Source organism: Neophocaena asiaeorientalis, unplaced genomic scaffold, assembly GCF_003031525.2.
Source record: "Neophocaena asiaeorientalis asiaeorientalis breed wild unplaced genomic scaffold, Neophocaena_asiaeorientalis_V1.1 scaffold438, whole genome shotgun sequence".
NCBI classification, from domain to species: Eukaryota; Metazoa; Chordata; class Mammalia; order Artiodactyla; family Phocoenidae; genus Neophocaena; species Neophocaena asiaeorientalis.
This window is the reverse complement of record NW_020173491.1, coordinates 7,185,484-7,200,627: the sequence shown is the minus strand read 5'-3', so window position 1 is coordinate 7,200,627 and position 15,144 is coordinate 7,185,484.

Here is a 15,144-nt window from a genome sequence, read left to right as displayed (position 1 = left end):
AGTGCACTGTTTGGTGCGACGCGGCTTGGGAATTATCCAAATAATTTTGAGGTCCCTGGTAGCTCCAGATCCAACCACACAGCCCCTTGTCATCCGCAATCAATAACCACCCGCGTTGCCAAGATTTACCGTTATCCTTAATCTGGTTCAGTCTTTTTACTACTTATATGTTTTAAATGGAAACACTAGCCTGAACAGAAAATGAAAATTAGTTTCTCTTGCCATCAATAGAAAATAACTATAAAAATAAATACTATGGAAATGAAACTATATTATTAAATTCTAGTCACTTGCCAACGCTCGGAACCTGAAGTTTTGACATTATTTTTAATGACAAATACTATCGAAGGGGTCGAGACTATTGTTGAGCCCCTGAGGGAAGTGAGTAGGGGGTCCACATGGTTCTTTTTGGAAGGGGGTGTGCTCGGTTATGGACTTTGCCGTGGGCTCCTCCATGGATGGGAAGACACGGGCAATGGGATCCCATTCCACAAGTGTTTAGCTGAAGTCTCATCAAGAGAAAGTTGGCTTTTATACCTTTTTGTAAACTGGCCAAGGACAAAGCTGGAGGATGTTAAACGTGGAGGAGAGATAATTTATGTCTATAAAAGCCTCATGTGTACAAGGGATTTAGATTGTGTCTGTTGATCCTTGCTCCAAGAACTGGGGCTTGAGGTGGGCATGCAATGGGTGGGAGGTTACCACGGAGGAAGGTTTCCACAGAAGAAGGAGCTTGCTGGAAAGAAAACAGGGTGCCTGTGTAGATAGTGATATCCCCATCATTGGAGGCATTCAAGACGAGGCTGGACATTCACTGGCAGAAAAACTGGTAAAGGGATTTGACAGTTCCTGTTTCTTATTGCTGCTGTAACAAATTACTACTAACTTAGAGACTTAAAACCACACCATTTATTATCTTATAGTTCTGGAGGTCAACACTGTGTTCCTTCTGGAGTCTCTAGGGGATATCCATTTCCTTTCCTTTTCCAGCTTCTAAAGACCATCACATTCATTGGCTCATATCCCCACATCACTCCACCTTCTGCTTCTGTCTTCATAATGCCTTCTCTGACTCTGACCCTCCTGTCTAACCTCTTATTCTCACTTAACGCAAGTTTGTGTGCCCAAAGCACAGTGAAGCCAAACACACCTGAACATCAGAGTTTGGAGCAGAGAAAGACTTATTGCCAGGGCCATGCAAGGAGAACGGGTGGCTTGTGCTCAAAAGGCCGGAACTCCCCCATGGGTTTCAGAGAAGAAGGTTTTATACGGAAATTTGGGGGGCGGGGGGGAGGGCCGCAGGGTGTGTAACCTTCCTTTAGTTGGCAGTGAGGTAACAGTGTGGTGTTCTAAGAATCTAATCATCAGCCTTCTGGTTCCAACCAGTCTGGGGTCCCAGTGCTTGTACTGAGCCTGAAGTTACCATCCTCTACCTGGGCAGGGGCCTTAGTTCCTATAGAAGAACTCAGAGATGTATGTCAGGTTTTCCTTACATCCCCCCAGGAGGAACCAGGAGCAGGCCCCATGGCTGCACTATGGTTTCTTTCTGTATTCCCTCACTCTACTTACTAATTGAATCTGCCCTTTGGAACTCAGAGAAGGTATTGGAGGTGGAAACCTTTTTCCCACAAACAAGAGATGGGGAGTACAGAAAGACCTTTGTACTTGGGAAGGCCCCACAGGGTCCTGTACAGTTTCAATTCTTCCTTTTCTTTGATACTCCTCAGTCTTCAGGAGAACAGGTGTTGAACAGAGAGGTCAATCATAAACTTGGTAGAGGAACTTGGTTTTAGGGGAACTTGGTTTCATTATAAAGATGCTTGTATTTACACTGGGTCCATCCTGATAATCCAGAGTAATCTCCCTGTTTCAAAATACTTAATTTAGCCATATCTGCAAAATCCCTTTAATCATGTAAAGTAATATATTCACAGGCTCCAGAAATTGGAGGTAATTATCTTTGGTGAGGCAGCCTTTGTGTGTTTGAGGGGGGAAGAGGCAGGGTGAGAGAGAGACTTGTATATTTAAATTTTTGTATCATGTGCATATATTCTCTAGTCAAAAATAAATATGATTTCACCAGGTGATCAAGGTCAACATCAATAGTGATAAGTCAGATTGATAGTTTGTCAGATTGATTTGATGTGCCCTTAAATGGCACTTGGCCCCTGTAGACTTCCTCCCCAAAACACAATTACTCTGAGTCTAATCATGAGAAACATCAGACAAATCCCAATTTAAGAGCATTCTACAAAATACCTGAGTAGTGCGTCTCAAAACTAGCAAGGTCATCAAACACAAGGAAAGTCTAAGAAACTGTCACAGATAAGCCTAAGAAAAGACATCACTAGTAAATATAATCTGGTGTCCTGGATAGGATCCTGGAACAGTAAAAGGACATTAGGGAAAAACTGAAAAAATCTGAATGAGGTATGGACTTTAATAATAATGTATCAATGTTGGCTCATTAATTATGATAAATATACCATACTATAACTGAGCAGGACTCTAAGGGGCCTTCCCAGGACAGACCCCTCCCCCATATCCTCTGCTTTAGCTCCTCTCTGAAGTACATAGATAAGAGTATCTGGTACACATTTCCTGAGCTGTTTTACTGACGCTTAAACCACCACCAAATGGAAGAAATTAACTACTTGATGATCATGAGCATGTAGCCCCCAGACCTATCAGCACCTAAGGATTGATAATGTTAACCCCTGTGACACCACCTGTTACCTCACCATAAACCAATCAGAGAATTGTGCATGAGCTGATTGCATAACCTGGGACACCCCATCCTCACTTTGCCTTTAAAGCTGCCTCACTGAAACCCATTGGGGAAGGTCAGGCTTTCTGAGCATTAGCTGCTCTGGACTCCTTGCTTGGCGCCCTGCAATAAACGCTGCACTTTCCTTCACCACAACCCAGGGTCAGTAGATGGGCTTTACTGCACACAGGTGAGCAGACACAAGTTTGGTTCAGTAACACTACTAATGCAAGATATTAATAACAGAGGAAACTGTGTGTGGGGTATAAGTGAACTCTCTGTACTCTTTGCAATAATTCTGTAAATCTGAAACTATTCTGAAAAGTTTAAAACTCTTAAAAATAATACAGTTTCATAGATTATATATGAATAAAACATAAACTAAAATACATAACTACATTGTTTATACATTTATATTATATATAAAATTATTTATTTAAAAAATATATATATAACAAAATGTGTCTATAAAGTCTCAGAGGCCATAAAAAATCTGGATCTGTGATTATCTCTGGATGGTGGTATTTATTGTGATTTTTTTCTCATCAGTTACCTGCATTTGATATTTGTATAATGAACATAGATTACTTGAGTAATTCTTTTTTAATTAAAAAACTGTCAGGAAAAATTGGAGAAGGCTTTGGAAAAGGCAAAAAGATTCCTGGATGTTCTTTCAAAGGAATATTATGTGTTGTCTACAGCTGTGCTGTCTAATACAGAAGCCACTAACCACGTGTAGCTACCAAGCACTTGAGCTGTTTTGCAATCTTGGTATGAAAAAAAGAATGCAACATATCTCAGTAATAATGTTTATATGTTTAAATGTTAATATTTTGGGTTAAATGTGATATATTATTTTTAATTGTTTAAAATTCAGTTCATAAGTATGCAAACAAATCTTGTCTGGTAAAATGAATTGATTCCATCCTTGGCAGAGGACAGTTTTGCATTTATTAGCAAATTCATTGCAGCATTCCTGATTACGAGAGATATGTGCATATATATATATGCATATATGTGTGTGTACTACACAGTTCACTGGTATTAACTACACATATTGTTGTACAAACATCACCACCATCCTTCTCCAGTACTCTTTTCATCTTGCAAAACTGAGACTCTATACCCATTAAACAATAACCCTCCATTCCCTCCTCCCCCAACCCCTGGCAACCACCATTCTACTTTTTTTTTTTTTTTTTTTTTGCCACACCACACAGGTTGCAGGATCTTAGTTAGTTCCCCAACCAGGGATTGAACCTGTGCAGCCCGGCAGTGAAATCATGGAGTGCTAACCACTGGACCCCCAGGGAATTCCCTATCTATTCATTTGATTACTCTAGGTACCTCATATAAGTGGAATCATATAATACTTGTCCTTTTGTGACTGACCTATTTCATTTAGGATGTCTTCAAGGTTCATCCATGTTGTAGCATGTGTCAGAATTTCCTTCCTTTTTAAGGCTGAATAATATTCCGTTGTACATATATACTACATTTTGCTATCCATTCACCCATCAGTAAACACTTGGGTTGCTTCCATGTTTTAACTATTGTGAATAATGCTGCTATGAGCATGGCTGTATAAATATCTCTTCAAGATCCTGCTTTCAATTCTCCTGCATATAGTGTACCCAGAAGTAGAATCTCTGGATCATATGGTAATTCTATTTTTATTTCTTTGAGGAACTGCCATACTGTTTCCACTGCACAATTTTTTTTGCATTTTACTTTAAAAATGTATCCTTTGAGCTTCCCTGGTGGCTCAGTGGTTGAGAGTCCGGCTGCCGATGCAGGGGACGCGGGTTCGTGCCCCGGTCCGGGAAGATCCCACATGCCGGGAAGCTGAGAAAAAAAAAAAAAAAAAAAAAAAAAATGTATCCTTTAACAAAACGTTCTCAACGTCCAGGAGGAGAATAGAAGGATGACCCATCTACAGATGGATACTTAACTACAGCATCTACAGGACATCGTATATAATTAGGATATGCCAATTTCCTGTTGGGCAAAGGAGGAGGAAAAGAAAAATCGGGGCAGTGGTGGGGGTGATGGAGATGGTGAAGCTTGGTGTCCTAGAGAAGAGGTTGCAGGAAGGGTCCTGGAACTGTGGGCATGGGTGGGAAGGGCCAAGGGAGGATGGAAGATGGAGGCAGTTCCCAGAAGCAGGGCCCTGGGCCAGAGTGGGGTGAGGGACAGTGTTGATGCCCCTATGGCTATAGCTGGATCTTGCACCATTGGAAGGGAGGCTGAAGAAACTGACAGTGTTCCTTCTTCTAGTGGTTGCTTCTCATATGTCACCTCCTCCAGGAAGCCTTCCCTGATGCTTCTTTCTTTTGACTAGGTATTTTGGCTTCCTCTGTGTTCCCACAACTCCCGGGCTGACCCCTCAAAGCACTGGAATTGGAATGGCCTCTCTAGGTGTCTTCCTGCCCCTGAGGCTGAGCTCTTCAAAAAGGCAGAGATTGCAAGTCTCATTTGCCCATGAATTCCCAGGGCCTAGGACACAAAAATGTGGAGAAGGAGCTAACTGAGTACATGCTGAATAATGAATGAATGATACACCAGGATGGGGAGGGCCAGGGGGCAGGAATTCCTGGAAATGCCACTCCAGACCTCCTCATGCATCTGGCACCTGGACAGCATGGAGTCAGTCCACCTAAGCCCTGGCCTGGCCATCTCTCTCAGGAACATGAGTTGTGGATCCCTGAACAAATAGTTAATCTTGATGTCCTCTCTCTGGAGCTCTGACCTCCCATCCCACACAAGCTCTGTCCCAATCCTAACGGGCTGAAGGGGCCAGGCAGGGAAAATGACCAAACCGTGTGACCAACCTATGCCTCATTCTGGGCAAATCAGTAACTGGCCCAGAGGTTGGCAGGCTCATGCCAGCATCCCACCCACTCTGTCCATACTTCGGCTGCATCTCTCAACACAGAGACTTGCTCACAAAGGCCATCAGCCCACACCACTCTGCATGCCCAGCCTTCGCTCTTGTACATCCACCTAGAACACCTCCTTCTCAAATGGCTCTTTTCAAGGCTCTGTTCAAATGGCACCTCCACCCTGAAGGCCTCACGTCTTCTCCTACCCCAGGAGGTTCAGGCCTGGAGGCATTGCATAGACTGGCGTTTGCCTAGAAGTAATAGAGCCCCCTCTCCCTAAAGCTGTTGCGCTGTGATCTTCATGCGCACCCAGTTGCAGCCTGCTCCTTGGATGCACCCCCAGGGGGATGCGCAGTGAGTGACAAGAGGAGTCACCTGGCCCCTGGTCACGTTGCTCATGTACATCTTGAGCTAACTCTTGTCCGTCTCTGAGATGGACAGACGTTCCAGCGGTGCCAGGAGGGCATTGGACAAGATCACTCTTCCCCAAACTTCAGGCATTTATTACCCTATTTTCCCCTATCTACATATCACTGTGCACCTAAAAAATTTTTTTTAATTTGTTATTATTATTATTTTTTTTTTTTTTTTTTTGGCTGGGCAACATGTGGGATCTTAGTTCCCTGACCAGGGATCGAACCTGGGCCCTTGGCAGTCCTAACCACTGGCCCACCAGGGAATTCCCTGTACACTTAAAATTTTTTTTTCTTTAATTGTGATAAGATACATATAACAAAATTTACCATTTGTAAGTGTACGGTTCTATGGCATTCACTGTTATGCAACCATCACCACATTCCATCTCCAGAATTTTTTCGTCTTCTCCAACTGAAACTCTGTCCCATCAAACCATAACTCCCCATTCCTCTCTTCCTGAAGTCCCTGGCAATCAACATTCCATTTTCTCTTTTTATGGGTTTGACTGCTTTTCTTTCTTTCTTTTTTTTTTTTTTTTTTAATATTTATTTATTTATTTGGCTTCGTCGGGTCTTAGTTGCAGCACACAGGCTTCTCTCTAGTTGTGGCACACGGGTTAGTTCCCCGACCAGGGATCGAACCCACTTCCCCTGCATTGGGAGGTGGATTCTTAACCACTGGACCACCAAGGAAGTCCCTGTTTTGTTTTTTTGATAGCAGCCATCCTAATAAATGTGGGGTGATATCTCACTGTGGTTTTGATTTGCATTACCTTAATGATTAGTGGTGTTGAGCATCTTTTCGTATGCTTGTTGGCCATTTGTATATCTTCTTTGGAGAAATGTCTATTCAAGTCCTTTGGCCATTTTTAAAATCAGTTTTGTTGTTATTGTTATTGAGTTGTAGGGGTTCTTTATATGTTCTGGAAGTTAGCCTCTTTTTAGATTTAGATATATGATTGGTAAATATTTTCTCCCTTAGGTTGCCTTTTCACTCTATTTAACTGTGTCCTTTGATGCAGGAAGTTTTCATTTTGATGTAATACAATTTATCTATTTTCACTTTTGTTGCTTGTGTTTTTGGTGTCAAATCCTAGAAATCATTGCCAAACCCAACATCATGAAGCTTTTTTTTTTTTTTGGCTACGTTGGGTCTTCGTTGCTGTGGGTGGGCTATCTCTAGTTGCATCAAGCGGGGGCTACTATTCGTTGCGGTGCACGGGCTTCTCATCGCGGTGGCTTCTCTTGTTGCGGAGCACGGGCTCTAGAGCGCAGGCTTTAGTAATTGTGGCTCGCAGGCTCTATCTAGAGCGCGGGCTCTAGAGCAGAGACTCACGCAGTAGTTGTGGTGCACGGGCTTATTGCTCCTCAGCATGTGGGATCTTCCCAGACCAGGGCTCGAACTTGTGTCCGCTGCATTGTCAGGCGGATTCTTAACAACTGCACCACCAGCGAAGCCCGTGAAGCGTTTTCCCCTATGTTTCCTTCTATGAGTTTTATAGTTCTAGGTCTTACGTTTAAGTCTTTGATCCATTTTGAGTTAATTTTCATATATAGTATAAAGCAAGGGTCCCATTTCATTTTCTGTATGTGGATATCCAGTTTTCCCAACACCATTTCTTAAAAGACCATCCTTTCCCCAGTGAGTGGTCTTGACACCTTTGTCAAAAATCATTTGACTGTGTAAGGGGTTTTACACACTTTTTGAAAATTAAATATTTTCTTTAAGTGGACTCATTTTAACTGTAATAAATGTGTTTTTTGAAGATACTTACAAAGACTTCCCTGGCAGTCCAGTCATTAAGACCTCGCACTTCCACTGCAAGGGACATGGGTTCGATCCCTGGTCGGGGAATTAAGATCCCGCAAGCTGTGCAGGGCGGCCAAAAAAAAAAAAGATTAACAAAATTAGATGTTAAAGATATATTAGCACCAAAAAAGTCTTTCTCCTTGGCATAATCAGATTGAAAGTGAAATTAAAAACAAAGTACTCCTAATGAAGCATTTGAAGACTACCCCTGGGCCATCAAAAATCATCTCACATCCCACACAAAGGTCTTTTCCAGGGGGATGCACTGCCCTCAGATCTTAAAGGGGATTCTTGTCAGTGATCCCCATTCCCCGAGCCTTTCCCACCTCTGTTTGGTACATTCTGGGCTGGGGTGGAGATGGCAATAGATTGAAAGCTGCTCTGGCCTCCACCTCCTGCTGGGGCTGGATGACAGAAGAGAGGGTAAGAAGGGGCAGAAGCGGATGGGGAGGCTGGAAATGGGAGGGGGATACTCAGGCAGGACTGCCTCTCTCAGGAACACTGCTGGGGATGAGAAGATGTAGATGCTAGTTCTGCTGTTGCCTCTAATTCAGTAGGTGACCCTGGGTAAGTCACTGCCCTTTACAAATGAGTAAAACCAGTTGGTGAACAGCCTCTTTGGAAAAATGGTGCAGCCACTTTCGAAAACAGTTTTGCAGTGTCTTATAAAGTTAATGATACACATACCACAGGATCCAGAAATTCTACTCCTAGGTACATACCCAAGAGAAATAAAAACATGTTCACACAAAAAACCTGCATTTGAATGTTCATAGCAGTTTTATTCATAGCCGTCCAAACTGGAAAGAACCCAAATGTTCATCAACCAGTGAAAGGACAAAGAAATTGTGGTATATCAATACAATGGAATACATTTCTTAATAAAAGGAAACAATCTACCTCTATGCTCATCAACATAGATGTGTCAATGAAAAGTTAATTAATAGTCAATCTAAGAAAGAAATAGAAAATTTCATCCAAGCCAATCTGAGGATATAACCAGGCAGATAGCCTTTCCAAAAGCTCTGAGGACTGACTGCTCCACCTGTTAGAGGTCAAGGCAGAGTTATATACATTTTTGAGACAAAGGGTTATGCATCACATGACGTATTGACAGTTTACACAATCGAGATCTGCATGTACAAAGCAAGTGGCGGGTCATTGTGACCCCTTACAAGATTAAGAAGGAATGTTATCTCCTATAGAGGTCTGGTTAATGCAGACACACAATACACACTAAAAGGGAGGGAGGAGAAACATACGAAAAAACATTTTGTGTTTAAATTTGTCTTGTCTTGCCATAAAATATGAATTTCATTTCATCAGATGAATTTCAAAAGCTTTATGTTACACAAAAGAGCTTTTCACAAAAGACTACTGTATAAGTTTCCTCTTGCTGCTGTGACAAATTATCACAAATTCAGTGGTCTAAAACAACACATTTATTCTATTGTAGATCTGGAGTCTAAAATGAGCCTTAAGGGGCTAAATCAAAGTGTCAGCAAGGCTGGTTGCTTCTGGAGGCTTTAGGGAGAATTTGTTCCTTGCCTCTTCCACTTCTAAAAGCTACCGGCATTCCTTGGCTCCTGACTGCATCCTGTCAATCTCTATTTCTGTGCTCACATTACTGTTATCAAATCTCCCTCTGCCTCCCTCTTATAAAGACATCCGTAGTTACATTTAGGGCCCACTCAGATAATCCAGGATAATCTCCTCATCTCGAAGTCTTTAATCACATCTGCAAAATCCCTATTTCCATAACAGGTAACGTTCACAGGTTCCAGGGATTAGGATGGAACATCTTGGCCTGCCACAAGTATATCATGTAAGATTCTATATGACATTCTGGAAAAGGCAAAACAACAATGACAGAAAACAGGTCAGCGGTTGCCTGGGGCCAGGGTGGAGGTCACAAAGGAACTTTTGGGGGTGATCAAAATGTTCTATATTTTAATTTTGGTCGTGGTTACATGACTGTCACATTTATCAAAATGCCACAGAGTGGGAGAAACAACGTAGGAGAAAACAATAGCAACATACAAAAGTGACAATGGGGAGAGGGGAGCCAACATATAAAAGGAGCTCCAAAAATTAAAAAACAACAACACAAACTGGGCTGCAACATTGGAGGGAGTACGGCACTCCACAAGACCGCTGTCACTTCTGACGCAACTGCAGGGTTCAGGGGGGTCCCAAAACCACCCTCAGGTTCAATAATTCATTAGCTAGAAGGCCTCACAGAATGTGCTGCAAGCTGTTATACTCGCAGTTACAGTTATGTTACAGATAAAGAACACAGATTAAAATCAGACATGCGGTGATGGAAATGTTCTGGAATTAGACAGTGGTGATGATTCATTATAGGGAATACACTAAAACCACTGAATTGTATACTTTTTTAAAGGGTGATTTTTAAGTTCCAAAAGTGGAATGTCCGTTGTCCTCTCCCCAGGGAGTCACGGACTCCATGCATTACTTTCCCAGCACTGATGTGTGACAGTACACATGGAGTACTGCCAACCAGGTAAACTCACCAGCTGCCTTGGTGGCCGGAGCCCTTCTTGGGATTTCATCACCTGGCCACGGTTGAGCTCAGTGTCCAACTCCTCCAGGTGGAGCTACTTGAGCTGATGGACAGTACCTCCACCCTAAGCAAAGATGTTTCTATCAGGCATGACAGTCCAAAGGTTTAGAGATTACCTCTCAGAAACTGAGGAAAAATGGCCAGACCACCCTTTGGGCAAATTTAATTCTTCACTACACAAAGGCAAATGATTCAAACCTTAAATTCACAGAAAAGGAAATATGAAAGGCCAATATTCAGCCACACTGGCTAAGTATTAGGAAATACAAATGGAAACAATGAGACTTTTTTTTTTTAAGCTCACTACATATGACCATAGGGGCAGGCAAATAGTTAAGCTCACTTACTCTTTTTTTTTTTTAATATTTATTTTTTTATTATTTTTGGCTGACTTGGGTCTTAGTTGTCGTGCACAGGCTTAGTTATCCAACGGCATGTGGGAATCTTAGTTCCCAGACTAGGGTTCAAACCCACATCCCCTGCATTAGAAGGTGGATTCTTAACCACTGGACCACAAGGGAAGTCCCATAAACTCACTTACTCTTAATGAGGATGTCAAAAATATGGTCTTTTGGAGCAATTTGGACGTATCTCTTTAAAAAAAAAAAACATGCAAATACCCTCAATCCAGTGGTTCTGCTTTGAAGACTGGAGTTATGTGTGTACAGAGACGCATAAATAAGAAGGCTTATGTAATATTGAAACCTCATAACTCAGATGGGATTCGAACCCAGCCAAAACTCAGATTAGGACTTGAACCCATGGGCTGGGACTTGAACCTACTGTCTTTTGAGATCACACACCTGGTTTCAGGACTTAACGAAGCTCAGGTTCTTTATGTCTCAGCGCAGAAGGAATTCAGGGAGAGGTAAAGTGATAGGTAAGAAGTGTATTTATTTAGAGAGATACACACTCCATAGACAGAATGCGGTCTCTCTCAAAAGGCAAGAGCAGCTCCAAAATATGGAGTGGTTGGTTTTCATGGGCTGTGTAATTTCATAGGCCAACAAGTGGGAGGATTATTCCAACTATTTTGGAGAAGGAGCGGGGATTTCCAGGATTTGGGCCACCTTCCACTTATTGGCCTTTTATGGTTAGCCGCAGAATTGTTCTGGCTCCTGTGGGTTTGTCATTTAGTATATGCTAATGATTATAATGAGTGTATAATGAGGGTCAGGGTCTACTGGAAATCAAATCTTCCGCCATCTTGGGACTGATCAGTTCTAACCAGTTTTTGTCATATCCTCAACGGCTATGTCATTCTTTTAAAGGTTGTGCCCTGCCCCTTTCCCTCCTGTTTCAATATTACTTGTAATGAGGAACTGTTGGAAACCACTTACCTTTTTACCAGTAAGGGAAGGGATAATGTAATAGCCCTTCCATGAAATATTATACGACATATAAAAGGAATTAGGTCAGTCTTCAGGTGCTGTCATGGAGAAATTTCCAAGATATGTTAAGTGAAAAAATCAAGTTTCAATGTATACAGTATAATCCCATTTTTTTGTAAAAATGTTTAAAAGTTACAAACAAAGCAAGTCTCTATATTTCCATATGTTGTATGGTAGTGAAAAAAAAAGAAGAAAGAAAAGATCTGATGGGATACTCCAAACTCTTCTCAGTGATTAGCTAGAGGTGAGGGTGCAGGTTTGGAGATGCGTGTGTGAGATGTGCAATGAAATAAACGAATGAGTTAATTGGGCAATTAAAAATAAAGAAACCAAAACTACCCGACCCCACAGCACCAAGCAGAGGGCCAGCTGGAAAAGTGTTCAATCAATATTTGCTGATTAGAATCAGCAACCTCCCAAAGCTGGCTTCTGGAAATTGTTGGATGACCTCCAGAGGAATCTTTCTGTGAATTTTTTAAAATAGGAAATCAAACAGTGTAACTGCACTCTAATGGTCTATTTTTTTTTAACCCGGTACGCGGGCCTCTCACTGTTGTGGCCTCTCCTGTTGTGGAGCACAGGCTCCGGACGCGCAGGCTCAGCGGCCATGGCTCATGGGCCCAGCCGCTCGGCGGCATGTGGGATCTTCCCGGACCGGGGCACGAACCCGTGTCCCCTGCATCAGCAGGTGGACTCTCAACCACTGTGCCACCAGGGAAGCCCTAATGGTCTATTTTTTAATAATAAAATCCAAGAATTCTCTGGCGGTCCAGCGGTTAGGACTGCATGCACCCACTGCCGGGGGCACGGGTTCAATCTCTGGTAGGGCAACTAAGATCCTGCATGCCATAAGACGCGGCCACAACGCTGTCTTACCAAGGGTTTAAGAACCAGGTGACCTGGCCCCTGGCTTCCTCTTGAACTTCATCTCTCCCCAGTCCCTTCAGTTTATAACTTTATGTCCCTCCTCAAAGACTCCAAAGTCTTTCCTGCCTCAGGGCCTTTGCATGTATGGTAGTTTTCTCAGCCTGGAATGCTCTTTTCCTGTCTGATTCTTAGGCATCCTTCAAGTCTCTGCTTAAATGTTTACACTTTCCCTGACCCAGCTATCTAAACGACACCCCCAAATCTCAATTATTCTTTCCCATGGCATCTTGCTTTTTCTTGTAGTAATATCATCACAATCTGTAATTATCTATTTATCTGTGCATTTGTATATCTAGAGGCGGTCTCCCCCATCAGATTCCTTGAGGGTAGGGTCTCTGCTTGGATGGCTCTCAGGGCTGTCCCCAGTGCCTGGCGCATCCGCATCCAAGGTGCACACTTAACATCTGCTCAGTGCCAGAACCCCACAGCCTCACCAGTATGCTCCATCCCCACCCCAAGGGACAGCAGGCCCAGTACCCAGTAGGGGCTTGGCCAGAGTAGGGAGCCTTTGTAGAATTAAGGAGAGGTGAGACAGGACAGGTGCTGCAGGTGATCTGTGTGGAGATGGCCTGCACAGACCCGAGGAGGGGGGACTAGCTCTGGGAACGGACAGACCCTCTCCTCCTCATCCCCAGCTGGCTCCCCCCCCATCCCAAGAGCCCAGGGTGACAGTGGGAGCTCTGGGTGGGCATCAGGTTCCTTCCCACTTTTTCTGACTGGGGACGAGTGAAGTTGGTTTGGAAGAAAAGGTCGAAGGAAAAAACAATACAGTGATTGAGGCTTGCTCGCTGCCATTTGAAAGGAATGAAAGTGGGATTAACCAAAAACACAAAATCCAAACCCAAACCAAAACATCCTACTGTTTTAGAATCTGCCTCAGAAACAATCATCTTACTGTTTTCCGTGACACTGTAAAATTAAGGGTTTACCCAACAGCTTTGTTCTGCACTTGGGCTCACACAGACTGCAGAGAGGCTGGGCTCTGGGTCATGATTTGGCAGCTACCAAGAAGCACGCCTCATTCCCTGAGTATCTGCTGTATGTGTGGGGTGGAGAAGAGGGTCTCAGGTGCATTGGGGGTGGGGAGTGGGCATTGAACCTCCAGTTGAGTAAATATCAAAGGTCACCTTCTCTGAGAGGTCATCTTTGACCACTCTGTCTAAAAGTTGCCTCCTGGTCATCTCTGTCACGCTCCTCTGTCTTATTTATTATTTATTTATGTTTTGGCCACACCACATGGCATTTTATTTCAAAGACCAAGGATCGAACCCGCCCCCAGCAGTGAAAGCGCTGAGTCCTAACCACTGGACCGCCAGGGAATTCCCTGTTTTATTTTAGTTATAGGATTTGTCACTACCTGAACTTATTTTTTCTCTCCAGTTTATTGCTTGTTACCCCCAGTAGAAAGTGGGATCCAAGAAGGCCTTGGGTGGTTTTTTGCTTACTGTATTCACATGGCCTGGGGTAGGGTCTGACATATAGTAAGGTCTCAGCAATCATTGGTTGATGAATAAATGAATCAATTATCTGTGCAGGTCGATATGGCCTGAGGGATGTGTGTGTGTGTGTGTGTGTGTGTGTGTGTTTCAGGGTGCAAGTGGAGCAACGAAACCGTAAGTCCAACATCATCTCCCACCTTCTGACACCTTCACTGCCACCCCCTACCCCTGGCGTGGCAGGAGCTTTCCGTGCAGTATTTCATTTATTTTGCACAGCGGCTCTGTGGAGTGAGGTCCATTTATATCCCTATATTGCAGACGAGGAAACTGAGGCTCAGCGACCTTCTAAATTACTGCTCAATCAGTTCAGAAGAGAAAACCACATCAACTGAGTCATAAAAGGGCCTCCCCCTTCCACGCACACCCACAATTTATCCAGACCCTCCCCTCCAGGATGCTCGGTCTCCCGGGACTCCTTGGGAGTCTCTGCACAGGGATGCCGATCCCGCTTTACGGGGAGACTTCAGAGAGGGGCAAGGGCTCGCCCAAGGGCACACAGCGCCAGTGAGGCATTCGGCAGGGAGCCGGTAGTTGCCCGCTCTGCTAGCGGCCGCCAATTTATCCCGAGGCTCGGAAGCTGAGGGTGAGCAGGGAGCGAAGGAGCGGTCAAAGCTGCCGCGAATGCGGGGGATATTGTCAGCAGGCGGCTTTCCCGGGGAGAGAAACGGGCGGCTATCTAGGCTGGTTCTGGTGGGGCCATCTCATTGCCCACGGCCTCAGTTTCCGCGTCAAAGAGATGGCGACTTGGTGTGGCTCCGGGATGGACCGGCGGGCGGTGTGCGAAGGGTTAAAGGGGAGGGTTTCGTGGAGAGGGCGGGGCCGGGATTCCGTCCGCACCTGGCGGCTGCCGACTGCTCGCCCAGACGCC